Source organism: Ascaphus truei, unplaced genomic scaffold (genome assembly GCF_040206685.1).
Source record: "Ascaphus truei isolate aAscTru1 unplaced genomic scaffold, aAscTru1.hap1 HAP1_SCAFFOLD_1541, whole genome shotgun sequence".
Classification (NCBI taxonomy): domain Eukaryota; kingdom Metazoa; phylum Chordata; class Amphibia; order Anura; family Ascaphidae; genus Ascaphus; species Ascaphus truei.
The window spans coordinates 63,454-79,723 of NW_027454430.1; the positions used below are offsets into that span (position 1 = coordinate 63,454).

Sequence of the window (16,270 nt, forward strand, 5' to 3'; positions counted from 1 at the left end):
ACATCTTCTGTATAGAGCGGCTGTGTTATGATGCAGTTATTGATCATCATTGACATAATCACAAGAATCTTATGCAAAGGGAAATTGTCCGCAGCGAAGTGAGATTTCAGCCCCCAAACGTCTGTAATATTAATGCAATGTCTTACTTTTGTTGCAGTGAACACTGAAGAGACGGATCTACTACAACACTGTACAGGATGAGCATACGCTACAAGCAGCAAAATGATCTTGCAGTTGACAGTATGTTGTTCTGGTAATGTGCACAATTATTATTTATGGGCTACACACCACAGTGCTGGACATATTCTGTTAACTTCAACTCTACTCCTAACATGGAGATGTCTTCCTGGTGTTACTGATTCAGTACATCATATGCACAGTGTGGTTATGATATGATGGATTGATTTAATGAACCCACCAACCAATGATGACATCTGCATCATCTTCTGTAAAGTGCAGCTACAGCATGATATTATCAGCATTTGGTGCGGTATAATCAGAGGTATCTATGTGCTTTTGTGCCTGTTTTAAGTCCTCCAGCTTAACGCCCCTACACCTCCCACTACACAGGCATACTTACTTATGCATACACTGACATCTGGCATACCTACACACACCCCAGGGCCACTTCCTTCCCCTGATGTCAGGGAGAAGATGGGCATGCAGAGTGCAGTAAGTCTCCACGTTACTCTGGCCAACAGTCTTGGCCTACCTCCAGCATCTGTCACCCACAACATCTGTTCCCTCCTTGTAAAGTGCTGAACTATCTCACCTGGGTCAGTGCTATAGCTGATCACAGTGCCCGATCAGGATGTCACTGTGACAGGCAGCAGTGCAGATTGACCGGTCAATCAATGCAGTGCCGCAACATATGCACTAAATGAGATTTCCGTGCCCCCAGTCAGGTTACTCCCTGGGCAGTGACCCTGCTCACACCCTCCCCTAGTTCCACCTCTAATCACAATTATCTCTCTTGGAGAGTGTAGCAAATTGGAGTTGGGGGAATCTCACCTCTGCCATGCATGGTCACAATCTGGGCACAGGACCCAAATAGTGGGCAATGTGGCACTTCTTACAGTAGAGAATAAGTAACTTTATTCTTTACTTGTGTATTAAGGACCTTATTTGCATTAAATTCAGTCCACATGGGACCAAGACTTTCTGGCTTACTGAACAAAGTGGAATTGTTTCGTAGAGGGTGGAGAATTGTATTTTATCTGAAATTACCCCCTCTGCACAAAATACAAACAATTATACCCATACAAGTACCTTGTGGAAGTTGTTGCCCTCTATCTTCCTGTGGTCTCTCCCTGTTTCTCACCGTGCCTCCTCCCATTTCCTTGCACCTCTGCGTCTCCGCATATATCCCTATACTCAGAGCCGGCTCCGGTCAGTGACATGGGATGCCCAAATATGAGCATACCCATATATGGGCATCCATGCCACTGACCGGAGCCCGCTGTGTTGCGGATATGGAGAGAGACTGGGAGATTTACATCCCCTTATAATTCATATGGTGCATAGTACCGGCACGTATTGTTTTACCGGTACTGTGTACCTTCTTACTTTCACACTGGTACAGTATGTGCTGCAGTGGGACTGAGAGGGATATATTGGTAACACATACTGCTGCGGCACAGTTTATTCGAGCATTTGCCCGTTCTGTGCCGCAGCAGTAGCCTGGCGCGCGCCCGAGTGTGACGGGCGCGCGCCGAAGCAGCGGAAGAGCGCCCTCCGATCGGGGCGCTCTCCCTCCCGCTGCCGGGTCCGCCGGGTCCCCCGGAACCCCCTGCCGCCGTCCCGCAGATCGCGGGACACCAGGGCTCCCTCGGGGAGCCCTGGACGCGCGTGCAGGGGGCGCAGGCTCCCGAAGACGCGTGACCGCGCGTCTATGACGCGCGGCACGCCGAGGGGCGGCCACTAGCAAGCCGGGAAATCTCCCGGCTTGCGGATCTGGCCGCACTGCGATAAAGTGTGTCGCCAGTGTAGTCATTGGTGGGGGAATTCAATCCATTTTGAAAATAGTAATGCATTGTTTTTTACTTTTTTTTTTGCAGTAATGAAGAATGAAAAAGTTCTGTTAAAATTGAATTGGACGTGAACTGGATTCAGCATTTCATCATCAACTCTGCACCAGTGTGAATTGACGTTCTTTAATGTTCTGACAAGGTACATGCAACATCTCTTCCTCTACCCCTACACCACCCTCTGCCTCTTGCCTCTCTCTCCACCTCCCTGCTAAGCGTATTAACCCATCTAATGTAATCCACATTCCTTGTCTCACTTTACTCTTCCCTTCTCACGTGCCCTCTGGAATGTCCACCACTTCTCATTCCCCTCACCCCTGTCCTACTCGATACCTCAGCTTAATTGAACTCTCTCCTCTGACATCTACCCTTATCTCTAACCTCTCCTCACTTTCTGCTTAAACTAACTATCTTGTTAACTCTTACAATGCTATCATCTCCTCCTCCCTCCTCCTCCATCATCTATATGCCCCTTCTAGGCTCTGACACACTCATCCCTCTAAGGCCGTGATTATCATGGGCACACGCTTGGTCGTCCACAGTGCGTGCGAGCGATGCAGGGCCTCCCCGTCGCCTCGGACCTCAGTGCAGGGATTGCTGGAGCGACAGGCATGCGCTAACTTTGCCTTCTGTTGCGTGCTTACTATAGACGCAGCCTAACCCATGCATTGGTTTAATTCACAAGCACGCTCTCATCACACTTCATCACATCACACTGCTGCTCTTAACACCTATGGAGGAAATCTCACAGTCTGATTTTCTACACTAAACCTTTGTCCTGTTCTGTAAAACTCTGCTCCTTTTTTTAAGGTCAAACACTACTTTTTCCTCACTCATCAACACTCCAATTTCATTCACACTGTCTTCTATGTATTTGAGTCCCACCACTGACTTTCTCCTCCCACTTAACATCCATCCTTTATTTCTCCTCAAGCCTTTGCTCACTTGAGGCAAGGTGGATGCCATCCACAAGTAGATTCGTTCTCTCCCTTCCCCCTCTCTCTTTTTCTATCTATATCTCATTGCACTCTTGACTCCTTTTCTCCTGTCACAAAGCTGGAACCTGATCTTCTCTTCTCCCTCTACCACATGCCCTCTCAATCCTATATTCTCACTCTCACCCACATCTTCAATTCCTCCATATCCTTTGGCTCTTTCAACTCTTCCTTTTAAGCATGCAGTGGTCACCCCTATTCTCAAAAATAACCTTGACCTTGTGTGAATTTCTAACTATCGCCCTGTATCCGTCCTACCATTTGCCTCCTAATTGCTAGAACGTCTTGTGATCTCCCGTTTGATCAACATTCTTAAATCACATGCTCCTCTGGGCCCTTCACAATCTGCCTTTCCCAATGTAACCAATTATGTACATAAAGAAAATTCCCAAGGTCCATTTTACTTACTAATCCTGCTTGATCTCTCTTCTGCTTTTGATACTGTCAATCACTCTTCTCATTCATATTCTAAACTCTTTCTTCGTATCCGCAGCAAACTTATATCCTGGTTTTCATCATACTTCTCCATCACACATTCTCCATCTCTGTTGCTAACGTGTCTTTGTCTCCTGTTGTTTTGTCTGTTGGTATACCTCAGGACTCTGTTCTGGGACCTCTCTCACTACATACTATCACTAGTTGACCTTATCAACTATTTTGGCCCTTGATATCATCTCTATGCAGATGATACACACACCTATCCACCCTACCGTCACTCCTGCAATTTAGTTCCTAGTTTCGGGTCGCCTCCTGGCTATATCCTCCATGGATGACACTCTTCTGCCTTAAACCTAATGTCTAAAACTGAGCTCCTCATATTTCCCCCTAAATCTGGCCTAATATCACCTTTCTCCATCGCAGTAAACAGTACTACCATCATCCTGTCATGAAAGCACATTGCCTAGGAGTAACATTTGACTCTTCCCTTTCCATCTTCATTCACGACACTGGCTAAAGTTTGTCGATTCTTTCTCTGTAATATTTCCAAGATTTGCCCTTTTCTCTGTCAATCTACTGCTAAAACGCCAATGCATGCCCTTATCGTATGGGTTAACATACTGCTAACAGGGCTCCCTGCTTCACAACTTTCTCATTTGCAATCTATCCAAAACTCTGCTGCTTGAATAATTTCCCTTTCTCCCACAACAGTATCTGCTCATCTCCTCCTCCTCCTTAAATCCCTCTCCTTGCTTCCCATCAAGTTTCAGATCACCTACAAAGTTCTCCTCCTTACCTTTTTGTTAAGGTTCTCTATTAGTGGTGTACCGAGTACCCGGCGTTACCCAACACATTTCCAGCTACCCGGACATTACTCGAAACCGGCCACTGAGAAGTGGACTTGGCCGGGTAATACCCGGCGTCGGGTAATGTCAGGGCAGCTGGAAATAATCTTTTATACTTACCTTTCCTAAGACATCTAGGATCAGCAGCAGCAGTCCTCTGATGTTGGCAGCATCAGAGGTGTCTTCACCTGGCGGGGGGAGCTGCAGGAATCACTTCCACAGCACCGAAGCAGGTAAGCTGTGTCTGTGAGCCTGCAGCTCCCCCGCCGGCTGAAGACACCACAGATGCTGCCACCGTCACAGGACTGCTGCTGATCCTAGATGTCACCGCCACCCGGAAGGTAAGTGCCAAACCGTGTACCCGACCGGGTAGAACCTTTCATTTTGGCCGGGTACCCGTTACCCATTTTTTTATAGTTGAGGACCCAGTCCAACACTATTCTCTATTCATCTGCTCCTTCCTACATATCATCTTTGGTCTCGTTATGCCCTTCCTCGTCTCCTAAGCTCTACTAATAACTGTCTCCATTATACTTCTTACACCTCTACTGCGCACTCGCTCTCTTGCCTGAAACCCTTTCCCATCAATTTACCTGTGAAACTCACACACACTCAGTATATGCCAACATACACTCTTCCACCCACATTTAAGATCAACCTTAAAATTCACAACTTAAATGAAGCATTTCAATAGCTTTTACTCGTTGCTACTGTCACTCATTCAGTCACTAACTATTGTTCCCAAGAAGTGCTTTATACTACAAGTACCCACCATTAAGGACAAGCATTGTCATCTACTGCACTTGTTCCCCCACCTGTTGTCTCTCTGTAAGTCTCCTTACATTTCTCTTAGATTGTAAACTACCCAGGACAGGGATTTACTTTCCTATTGTCTGTTTTTGTTTGTTGAACTTATTGTATAATAATTTCCTGTACTTTTTGGTCTCTCTTGTAAAGCGCTGAGTACACAATGGGTGGTATATAAATAGAGATATTTGCAGAGTCTAGAGACAAGGCACACGTGTATAGGTAGCTACAGTTTATCCGGGACCGTATGCATCCTTGAAGTGCCTGTCCCAGTTATTTTCTATTGATTGCAATGTAGGAGTGTCTGTCCTGTCTTATTTTTTTTATTATTATTATTATTATTATTATTATTATTATTATATATACAAAGATATATACAAAGATTGTTTCCTGTCGTTAGCATGACATTGTGTGACACAGTGTGATGTCATTGATTCAGTAGATTGTGTGCAGACCGGGACTGCAGTACAGTTTCACTGACATGAATAACTTGTGTGGTAGAAGCTCTAGAAGGAGCACAGCTGTGGGAGGGAGGTGGATTTGCTTTGTATCACATGGTTTGGAGCAAGGTTCATTGTATGTATCGTCAATAATAATTATAATAATAATAATGCAATGCTTAACTTTTTTATTTCAAGAGGAAAGACTGCAGAACAGAAGTGAATATTGAAGCCATGTGTTCATTTTCTTGCAAAATAGAAAATTGAAGGACAGTTGAAGAGGAGGAAAATGACTACACAGAGACAGATAAGCAATGTGTATATTTCTCATTTAGTATTTGTCGTTTTATTGACTCCAAAAAATCCGGCTGCTAAGGGTTTCGCATTGGACATATTCACCTCTACTCCACCCCTTCCTGTGATCTGTACCATGCAGATTTTTGTTGATTCAATACATCATGAATAGAGTGTGGCTACAGTATGAAGTACTGACCCAAGGACCACATCTACTACCATTCATAACAAGAACATGTGCAGTAGCGCACTGCTGCAGTTCTATGTTATTGCTATGAAAGGTTGAGGTGGTGCAATCATATGAATCTTGAGTGGGAGGGATCCTGTTTGCATCATTTAATTTGATCTAGGCCAGTAGAGTATATAACTCTCAGTACAGGTTACATATGGCATCAGTATTAGTGATTTAAAGAACAGAAAAACAGGAGTGGAGAACAAAACCAAGTAATGTTGAAGTTACTACTTTTTACTATTTACTTGGTCAGTCTGTACTGTCTACTCCCCACACAGCTGCTAAGGGTTTCCATTTGAGATACATTCACCTTCTACTCTGCACTACTGTGCTACCCTCTATTCAGAGATGAGTTCAAGTCATGTTTACCACTCTAAATCGCTCTGCAGTCATTGATTCAGCACATCATGGGTAGAGCATGGCTATAGATACAGCAAGCTTTATTTTACCCTAATATTGCATTAAAAAATAGAATATCACTCAGTTTCCTACAGATTTACTGATGCTGATAATGCAGAATCTCACCCTCCCATCATAATACACCAGAGGAAGAAATAATCCTTGCTATATATGTACATTGTGTGACATATTGCCTCCATGACCATTGATGGCAAATACATATTCTGTATAGAGCAGCTGTGTTATGATGTAGTTGTTATTGATCATCATTGAGATATAATCACAAGAATCTTATGCAAAGGGAAACTGTCATTAGCATAGTGGGATTTCAGCCCCCAAACTTCTGTAATATTAATGCAATGTCTTACTTTTATTGCAGTGAACACCGAAGAGACGGATCTACTACAACACTGCACAGGACAAGAGTATACACTACAAGCAGCAAAATGATCATGCAGTTGACAATATGTTGTTCTGGTAATGTGCACAATTATTATGTATGGGCTCCACACCACAGTGCTGGACATATTTTGTTAACTTCAACACTACCCCTACCATGGAGATGTCTTCCTGTGATTGGTGTTACTGATTCAGTACATCATATGCACAGTGTGGCTATTATATGATGGATTGATTTAATGAACCCACCAAACACTGATGACATCTGTATCATCTTCTGTAAAGTGCATCTACAGCAGGATATTATCAGCATTTGGGGTGATATAATCAGAGGCATCTATGTGCTTTTGTGCTGGGTAAAGTCCTCCAGCTGAACCGCCCCCCGCCCCCCACCCCCCTACACCTCCTGCCACACAGGCAAACTTACTTACACACACAGCACACTTACTTATGCACACTGACACTTGGCATACCTACACACACACACCCCACAGCCACTGGCATGCATGCAGAGTCCTGGGCATGCAGGATGGGCATGCAGAGTACAGAATATCTCCACCTTGCTCTGGCCCGTACTCTTGGCCTACCCCCAGCATCTGTCACCCACAACCTCTGTTCCCTCCCTGTAAATTGCTGCACTAACACACCTTGGTCAGCGCTGCAACCGATCACAGCACCGGATCATGTCACTGTGATAGGAAGCAGTGCTAATTGACCGGTCAATCAATGCCACGTGGCAACATACGCACCAAAAGAGATTTCCATGCCCCCTGACAGGCTACTCCCTGGGCAGTGACCCTGCTCATCTTCCACCACTGATCACAATATTCTCTCTTGGAGAGTGTAGCAAATTGGAGTTGGGGGAATTTCACCTCTGCAGTACATGTAGAGTCCTGTATGCAGAGTACAGAAAGTCTCCACCTTAGTCTGGCCCGTACTCTTGGCCTACCCACAGCATCTGTCACCCACAAATAATACATACACTAATACTCCCCACAATACACACTTTAATACCTCCTCAATAATAATCTCCCCAATAATATTATAGTCTTAAACACAATATACACAATACCCCCTAACACAAGATACCCAATCTAACACTCTCCTCTGCACCTCAACATAATATACACACTATAATACCCTACACACAATATAATACTCCCACACACACACAATATACACACTATCCTCCTACCGCCATAAAACACAACCAATAATACACACACACTTTGTGGATGTTGGGACCAGCTCCTTGCATGCACCAGTGAAAGAGAGAGGCCTGCCATCCGTGCCTCCCTCCGTTTCCCATCTTCTCCCTGTCTCTCTCCCTCCCTTTCTTTGCATCTCCCTGCATCTTTGCGTATACCCAGTCAGTGACGGCTCCGGTCACGTGATGCCTTAATATGGGCTTATCCATATATCTGTTGCAGAGATGGAGAGAGACCTGGAGATTTTACATTTCCTTATAATTCATATTGGTACTTAGTACGGGCACTTATTGTTTTATCAGTACTGGGTACCTGACCGTACTGGCCTACGAGTGAGAAGGCAATATTGGCATCACACAGTTACTGTTGAATATGTCATTCAATCCATTTTGAAAATAGTAATGCAATGTGGTTTTGTTTTGTTTGCTTTTTGCAGTAATGAAGAATGAAAAAGTTATATTAAAATTAAATTGGAGGGGAACTGGATTCAGCATTTCTTCATGAACTCTGCACTTGTGAGCATTGACCTTCTTGAGTGCCCTGACAGGTACACGCAACTTTAAGACTATAATCTTCATCAACTGCTGTGCAAGCTTTCGTGCTATACCTCCCCCTCCGGTTTTGATTTATACATTTGCTCTCTCAATTCATGTCCTCTAATATCTGGAGGCTCTCTCCTAGCATTTCTCTCTACCACAGCACGTCATCCCAATGTAACCTCTCTCTTGTTCTTTCTGTTTACTGTTTCCTCACTCCTCTGTAAAACTTTTCTAATTTCTCTAACTTCCACACTCCTGCTTTTATCCACATGTTCTATACACTTTCCTTCCCCTACCTTTGCATGTGTCTACACAAAGCACCATTTGTACAGACCTCTATTGCAGCTATTTCTGCACTGCTCAATGAAATGCACTCCTGCACATCCTATTCTCTTCCACCTTCCCTCATTCTCTACGCCCCCCTCTCAAAGCCCCCTCTCTCTATGTCTCCTCTCTCTACGCCTATCTGTCTCATTCTCTTGACGCCCTTCTCTCTCTACATATCCCTATCTCTGTCTCTCTCTACACCTATCTCTGTGTCTCCTTCTATGCTCGCTGATGTTGGGGGATATCTCTTATAATCTTGGACCGGCTCATATACACATCAGGCCTCCCTACTAAGAGTGTTAACCTATCTAATGTAATCCACATTCCTTTCCTTACTTTTCTCTTCCCTTCTCCTGTGCCCTCTGGAATGTCCACTCTTACTAACAAGGCTCTAGTTGTACATAACCTCTTCTGCTCTCATCAGTCACAATCAGTCATTCCCCTCACCGCATCTTACCTGTCCCACTGATTTGCCTCTGCTTAATTAAACTCTCCTCTGACATCTACTCTAACCTCTCTTCTCTCTTCTCTCTCTTTCTTTCTGCTTAAACTAACAATCTTATTAACTCTTACAATGCTATCCTCCTATCTATATGCCCCCTATAGGCTCTGACACACTCATCCCTCTAACCCACACCTTTGGCTAAATTCCCAAACACACTCATCACACTTCCACTCGCTGTTCTTAATACCTACGGAGGAAATCTCACACTTTGTTTGATTTTTCTACAGTAAAAATGTCTCCTGTCCTGTATAAAGCTGCTCTCTAGGGCTAAATACACTACTTTTTTCCACACTCATCAACACTCAAATTTAATTTACGCTGTTTTTTTTCTCTGTATTTGACTCCCTCCACTGACCTTCTCCTCCCACTTGCCATCCTTCCTTCACTTCTCCTCAAGCATTTGACTACTTCAGAGGCAAGGTGGATGCCACCCAAAAGGAGATTCCTTCTGTCCCTTCCCCCTTCTCTCCTTCTACCCAAATCTCCTTCTGCACTTGACTCCTTTTCTTCTCTTACAGAGCTGGAAGCTAATCATCTTCTATTCTCCCTCTACCACATGCCCTCTAGATCGTATCCCCTCACACCTTACTGCATCTCTTAGTCCCCACTCTCACCCACATCTTCAATTTCTCCCTATTCTCTGGATTTTTGCCCTCTTACTTTAAGCCTGTAGCGGTCACCCTTTTGTCAGAAACAAACTACACCCTATGTGCCTTACTAACTACCGCTCTGTATCCCTCATGCTGTTTGCCTTCTAATTGCTAGTGTCAACATTCTTAAATCACATGCCCTCCTGGATCCTTTACAACCTGCCTTTCGTACAGCACGTTCTACAGACTGTGCTTAAAGCTAATTCCCAAGGTTTTTCCCTACTAATCCTACTTGATCTATCGGCTGCGTTTGATGCTCTCAATCACTCTCCTCCTTCATATTCTAAACTCTCTCTTGGTATCAGTAACAAAGTTCTATCCTGGTTTTCATCATAACTTTCCTGTCACACATTCTCCATCTCTGTTGCTAACATGTCTTCGTCTTCTATTGATCTGTCTGTGGGTATACATCAGGGCTCTGTTCTGAGATCTCTCTTTCTCTCTACATACTATCATTTGGTGACTTCATCAATGCTTTTGGCCTTAGATATAATCTCTATGCGGATGATACACACACAAATCTATCCACCCCTGTTCTCACTCCTGCAATCCAGTCCCTACTCTTGGGTTGTCTCCTGGCTATATGCTCATGGATGGCACTCCACTGCCTTAAACTTAATGTCTAACACTGGGCTCATATTATCCCCTTTCTCCATCACAGTAAACAGTACTACCATCTATCTTGTCATCAAACATGTTGCATAGGAGTAACATTTGGCTCTTCAATTCCATCTCCATTCACATGCACGGCTATGGGTAAAATGTGTTGCCTCTTTCTCTGTAATATTGCCAAGATCTTCCCTTTCCCCTCTCAACCTACTGCTAAAACTCCAATGTATACTGTTATCCTATAGGTTATTTTAACATACTACTAACAGGCCTCCATGCTTCACAACTTTCTCCTATGCAAAACTCTGCTGCTTGAATTATCTCACTTTCTCCCACAACAGTCTCTGCTCATCTCCTTAAATCCCTGTCCTGGCATCCCATCAAGTTTTTGTATCACCTACAAAGTTCTCCTCCTTACCTTTTTGTTAAGGCTCTCCATTAATCTGCTCCTTCTTGCATATCATCTTTGATCTCTCGTTATGCCCTTGCTTGTCTCTTGCACTATAACCATAACTGTCTCCTGTAAACTTCTTTCACCTCTACTGTTCTCTCACCGTACATGTGAAACTTCCTCACACTCAGTATATGCCAACATAACCTCTTCCACCCACATGTAAGACCAATCTTAAAATTCACGACTTAAATCAAGCATTTAAAAAACTTTGACTCGTGGCTACTGTCCCACACCCACAGTCACTGCTAACAACTATTGTTCCCAAGATGTGCTTTCTACTAATTGTACCCACCATTAAGGACAAGCATTGTCATCTACTGCACTTCTTCCCCCAACTGCTGCCTCTCTTTACACTGGCGACACACTTTATTCGAGCTCGGCTAGTCCCACGAATTCGGGTATACCCGGGTATATTGAGGTTTGTGACTGTTTTCTGCCCGAGTGCATTGAGGTATTTTCCAGACAGGGATTGAAGCATTTTATTCCCCCTGGCTGCAATACTGCACAGTACATATATATATACTGCATTACAATTCATGAATTTATGCCATCTGGTAGACACACGAAGCATTGCAGCCTATTAAATCCTAATCATTATCATTTAACAGATCAGCCGCCCATCAGCCAGGCATGAACCCAGGCTGGGAAGGCAAATGCAACGGGGCTTGTCAGAGGTGAGGAGCGGCGCATTCCAGGTATCTGCCAGGTACATACCGGGTATTTGCTCGAATAAAGTGTGTCGGTGCAGTAAGTCTAATAACATTTCTATTAGATTGTAAAGTTCCCAGGGCAAGGATTTACTTTCCTATAATCTGTTTTTATTTGTCGCACTTATTTTTTAATTATTTTTCCCCTCTCCCCTAATGATATACATATAGGTTTTCCTGTCATTTGCATGACAGAGTTATTATGGTTAACTATTGCATCATGTAGACTGCCTTTTCAGTGTGATGTAATTGATTCAGTACTTTGTGTGCAGACTGTGACTGCAGTACAGTGTCACGAACATTAATGACTTGTGTGGTAGAAGCTCTAGAAGGAACACAGCTATGGGAGGGAGGTGGATTTACTTTGGATCACATGGTTTGGCGCAAGGTTCATTGTATGTATGATCATAACCATGCAATGCTTAACTTTTATTTCAGGAGGGAAGAACAGTGAATATTGAAGCCATGTGTTTCTTTTCTGTCAGAAGAGAAATTTTGAAAGACAGTTGAAGAGGAGGAAAATTACTACACAGAGACAGATAAGCAATGTGTATATTTCTCATTTAGTATTTGTCGTTTTGTTGACTCCACACAATCCAGCTGCTAAGGGTTTTGCATTGGACATATTCCCCTCTACTCTACCCTTCCTGTGATCTGTACCATGCAGGTTTTTGTTGATTCAATACATCATGAGTAGAGTGTGGCTGCTGTATGAAGTATTGACCCAAGGACCACATCTACTACCATTCATAACAAGAACATGTGCAGTAGCGCACTGCTGTAGTTCTATGTGTTTTATTAAAGGTTGAAGTGGTGCAATCATATGAATCTGGAGTGGGATGAATCCTGTTTGCATCATATGGTTTCATCTAGGCCAGTAGAGTATATCTCTCAGTACAGGTTACACATGGCATCAGTAGTAGTGATTTAAAGAACAGAAAAAACAAGAGAAACTTCAATGTTGATAACAAAGCCAAGTAATGTTGAAGATACTCCTTTAACTATTTATTTGATCAGTCTGTACTGTCTACTCCCCACACAGCTACTAAGTCTTCCATTTGAGATACATTCACCTCCTACTCTGCACTGCTGTTCTGTCCTCTATTCAGAGATGAGTTCCAGTCATGTTTACCACTCTGAATCACTCTGCAGTCATTGATTCAGCACATCATGGGTAGAGCATGGCTACAGATACAGTAAGCTTTATTTTACCGGCTGATCATCCATAATATTGCATTAAAACATAGAATATTACTCAGTTTCCAAAAGATTCAGTGATGCTAATAATGCAGAATCTTACAACACATCCCATCATAATGCACCAGAGGAAGAAATAATCCTTGCTACACTACCGACACGTTTTATTGAAGCACGGCTAGCACCGCAAGCCGGGGGATGCCCCGGCGTGCTAGCCGCACTCCCTCAGCGTGCCGCGCATCACCGATGCACGGTCACGCGTCATCGGGTGCCTGCTCCCCCTGCACGCGCGTCCAGGGCTCCCCGAGGGAGCACTGGTGTCCCGCGATGTGGGGGACAGCGGCAGGGGGTTCCGGGGGACCCGACGGACCCGGCAGCGGAAGGGAGAAAGCCCCGATCGGAGGGCGCTCCTCCGCTGCTTCGGCGTGCGCCCGGCACCCTCCGGCGCGCGCCAGGTTACTGCTGCGGCCAAGAACGGGCAAATGCTCGAATAAACTCGGCCGCAGCAGTATATCTGTACATTGTGTGACGTTTGGCCTCCATGACCATTGATAGCAAATACATATTTTGTATTGAGCGGCTGTGTTATGATGTAGTTGTTATTGATCATCATTGAGATATAATCACAAGAATCTTATGCAAAGGGAAAATGTCTGCAGCATAGTGGGATTTCAGCTCCCAAACTTCTGTAATATTAATGCAATGTCTTACTTTTATTGCAGTGAACACTGAAGAGACGGATCTACGACAACACTGCACAGGACAAGAGCAAACACTACAAGCAGCAAAATGATCTTGCAGTTGCAAGTATGTTCTGTAATGTGCACAATTATTATTTATGGGCTACACACCACAGTGCTGGACATATTCTGTTAACTTCTACCCCTACCATGGAGATGTCTTCCTGTGATTGATTCAGTACATCATATGCACAGTGTGGCTATGATATGATGGATGGATTTAATGAACCCACCACCCACTGACATCTGCATCATCTTCTGTAAAGTGCAGCAGGATATTATCAGCATTTGGGGTGGTATAATCTGGGGCATCTATGTGCTTTTGTGCCTGGATAAGTTCCTCCAGCTGAACCACCCCCCTATACCTGCCACACAGGCATACTTACAGAGCACACTTACTTATGCACACTGACACTTGGAATACACACACACACACACACACAGACACTGTCATGCATGCAGTGTCCTGTATGCAGAGTACAGAAAGTCTCCACCTTACTCTGGCCCGTACTCATGGCCTATCCCCAGCATCTGTCATCCACAACCTCTGTTCCCTCCCTGTAAAGTGCTGCACTAACACACCTGGGTCAGCGCTGCAGCTGATCACAGTGCCGGATCATGATGTCAATGGGATAGGCAGCAGAGCTGATTGACAAGTCAATCAATGCAGCTCCGCAATATATGCACCAAAAGAGATTTCTGTACCCCCTGTCAGGCTACTCCCTGGGCAGCGACCCTTCTCACCCCTCTCATTCCACCTCTGATCACAATAATCTCTCTTGGAGTGTGTAGCAAATTGGAGTTGGGGGAATCTCACCTCTGTAGTGCATGGTCACAATCTGGGCACTGTACCCAAATATTGGGCAATGTGGCACGTCTTACAGTAGAGAATAGAATAAGTAACTATATTCTTTACTTGTGTATTAAGGAACTTATTTGCAATAAAAATTCAGTCCACCTGGGACCAAGACTTTCTGGTTTTCTGAACAAAGTGGAATTGTTTTCCTATAATTTTATATTCTCTGAAATGTAACATCACAATAAAGTACTCCTATTTTTTCCCTTTGTGCTTTTTTATGGACTATTCCTTTATGTATTTCACTTAATGGGACTAATTACCTTACGATTAGATTTCACTTGTATTTTCTTGGGTTACTCTTTGGAATTTCTCTCTGTGTTCATTTATACTATCTTATTTAGAGCAGTCTTTGCCATTGGACCCCATTTCTTGCCAGAGAGATCTGTAACACAGAGTATTGAAGAGAGTACAGAACAGTGGTGAAGTAGATTTTTATGCTTCTAGGCAGCCTCCCTTCTCACCATGTATTCTGCCCCCGACGGTCTCTTGCACTGCTCCCTCCTACACCCACTCTCCTCACTCTTCCCTCCCCTCCCCGCTATCACTCAATGACCCCCTCTCATTCAATCCTGCTCCCTTACTCCCCCCTCACTCATTCTTCCTTCTGCACACACAATCCTCCCGAATATCACTCCCAAACAACACACACACTAATTCTCCCCACAATACACACTATAATACCTCCTTGTGACGATAGCTTCCACAGGCTTATTAATATTACACAAAAATAATTGGGTTTGAACTGAACGAGGCTTAAGATATAATAAATTGTATTTATTCCTTAGAATATAGGTGAACACAACAGATAATACAGTAACGAACAAGAAGTACACTTACTTAAGGGTTGGGGAATGAGAAGTATGATGTAGCATTTCTTTCAGCAGTGAGGAAATCATTCAGGTGATATCAGGTAACCATATCAGCAAACGAAGACAAAGGATATATGGGTGGACAGCAGTTTATAAACCATTCTCCTTCTATTCTTAACCTTAAGCACAGGGGATTGGTTTACAATTACCTCCAGCCACTCACTAACGTGGGAAAGCATTCTGACCCATGCCCCCCTGCTAGTTGGCACATGCGCAGTAGAACTCTGGGGGTCTCATTTCTGAAGCCCCACATTTACGTCGGGAATGCCAGACAGTCTACCATTTGGAGTTCTGGCAGGAAAACCTTTGTTGAAAGGTGTTAACTGGAACACTTAAGACCTGCCCTGGTTTGGGCTTCGGATAAACAGTGAGGGTGATAAAACTCTTTGAACAGCACTTAAATCCTAGACATAGCGGCGTCCCCAGGGCCATCTGCTACCTTATGGCCCAAAAGAATCTCTTCTGGGTCTTTGTCCATACCTTAAGATACACTATTAAGCATAAAACATAAACGTATTAAAATATCCGGTTCCGTTAGGTTTAGCAGGTCCAAACTTCCCAGTTCGCATTGCCAGAACTGGGACACCATATGGTCCAAAAAGCGACTTGCTACGACCTAAGAAACCGGAGTTACACCAATGCACATTAAATCATTTTAATACAAAAATCTCCATTGAAAAAGAAATCTCAGCTTTTCACTAAATCCCCATTGAAAACAACGGGCAGCTCC

General features: G+C 44.0%; 1 long non-coding RNA gene across 11 annotated transcripts in view; it reads left to right on the forward strand.

The window, feature by feature from the left end:
- The window catches only part of LOC142476285 (uncharacterized), a 64,636-nt gene extending 49,846 nt beyond the window's left edge, over positions 1-14,790 (forward strand). For 3 of the 11 annotated variants that reach the window (XR_012791500.1, XR_012791506.1, XR_012791505.1), the window contains 7 exons: positions 158-253; positions 2,058-2,169; positions 5,751-5,870; positions 6,857-6,954; positions 8,521-8,631; positions 12,314-12,423; positions 13,795-14,787. This is a non-coding gene — a long non-coding RNA (uncharacterized LOC142476285). Of the gene's footprint in view, positions 1-157; positions 254-2,057; positions 2,170-5,750; positions 5,871-6,856; positions 6,955-8,520; positions 8,632-12,313; positions 12,424-13,794 lie in introns of all 11 variants that reach the window. The other 8 variants (XR_012791507.1, XR_012791508.1, XR_012791502.1 and 5 more) reach the window with 6 other exon arrangements.
- The last annotated feature ends 1,480 nt before the right edge of the window (positions 14,791-16,270 follow it).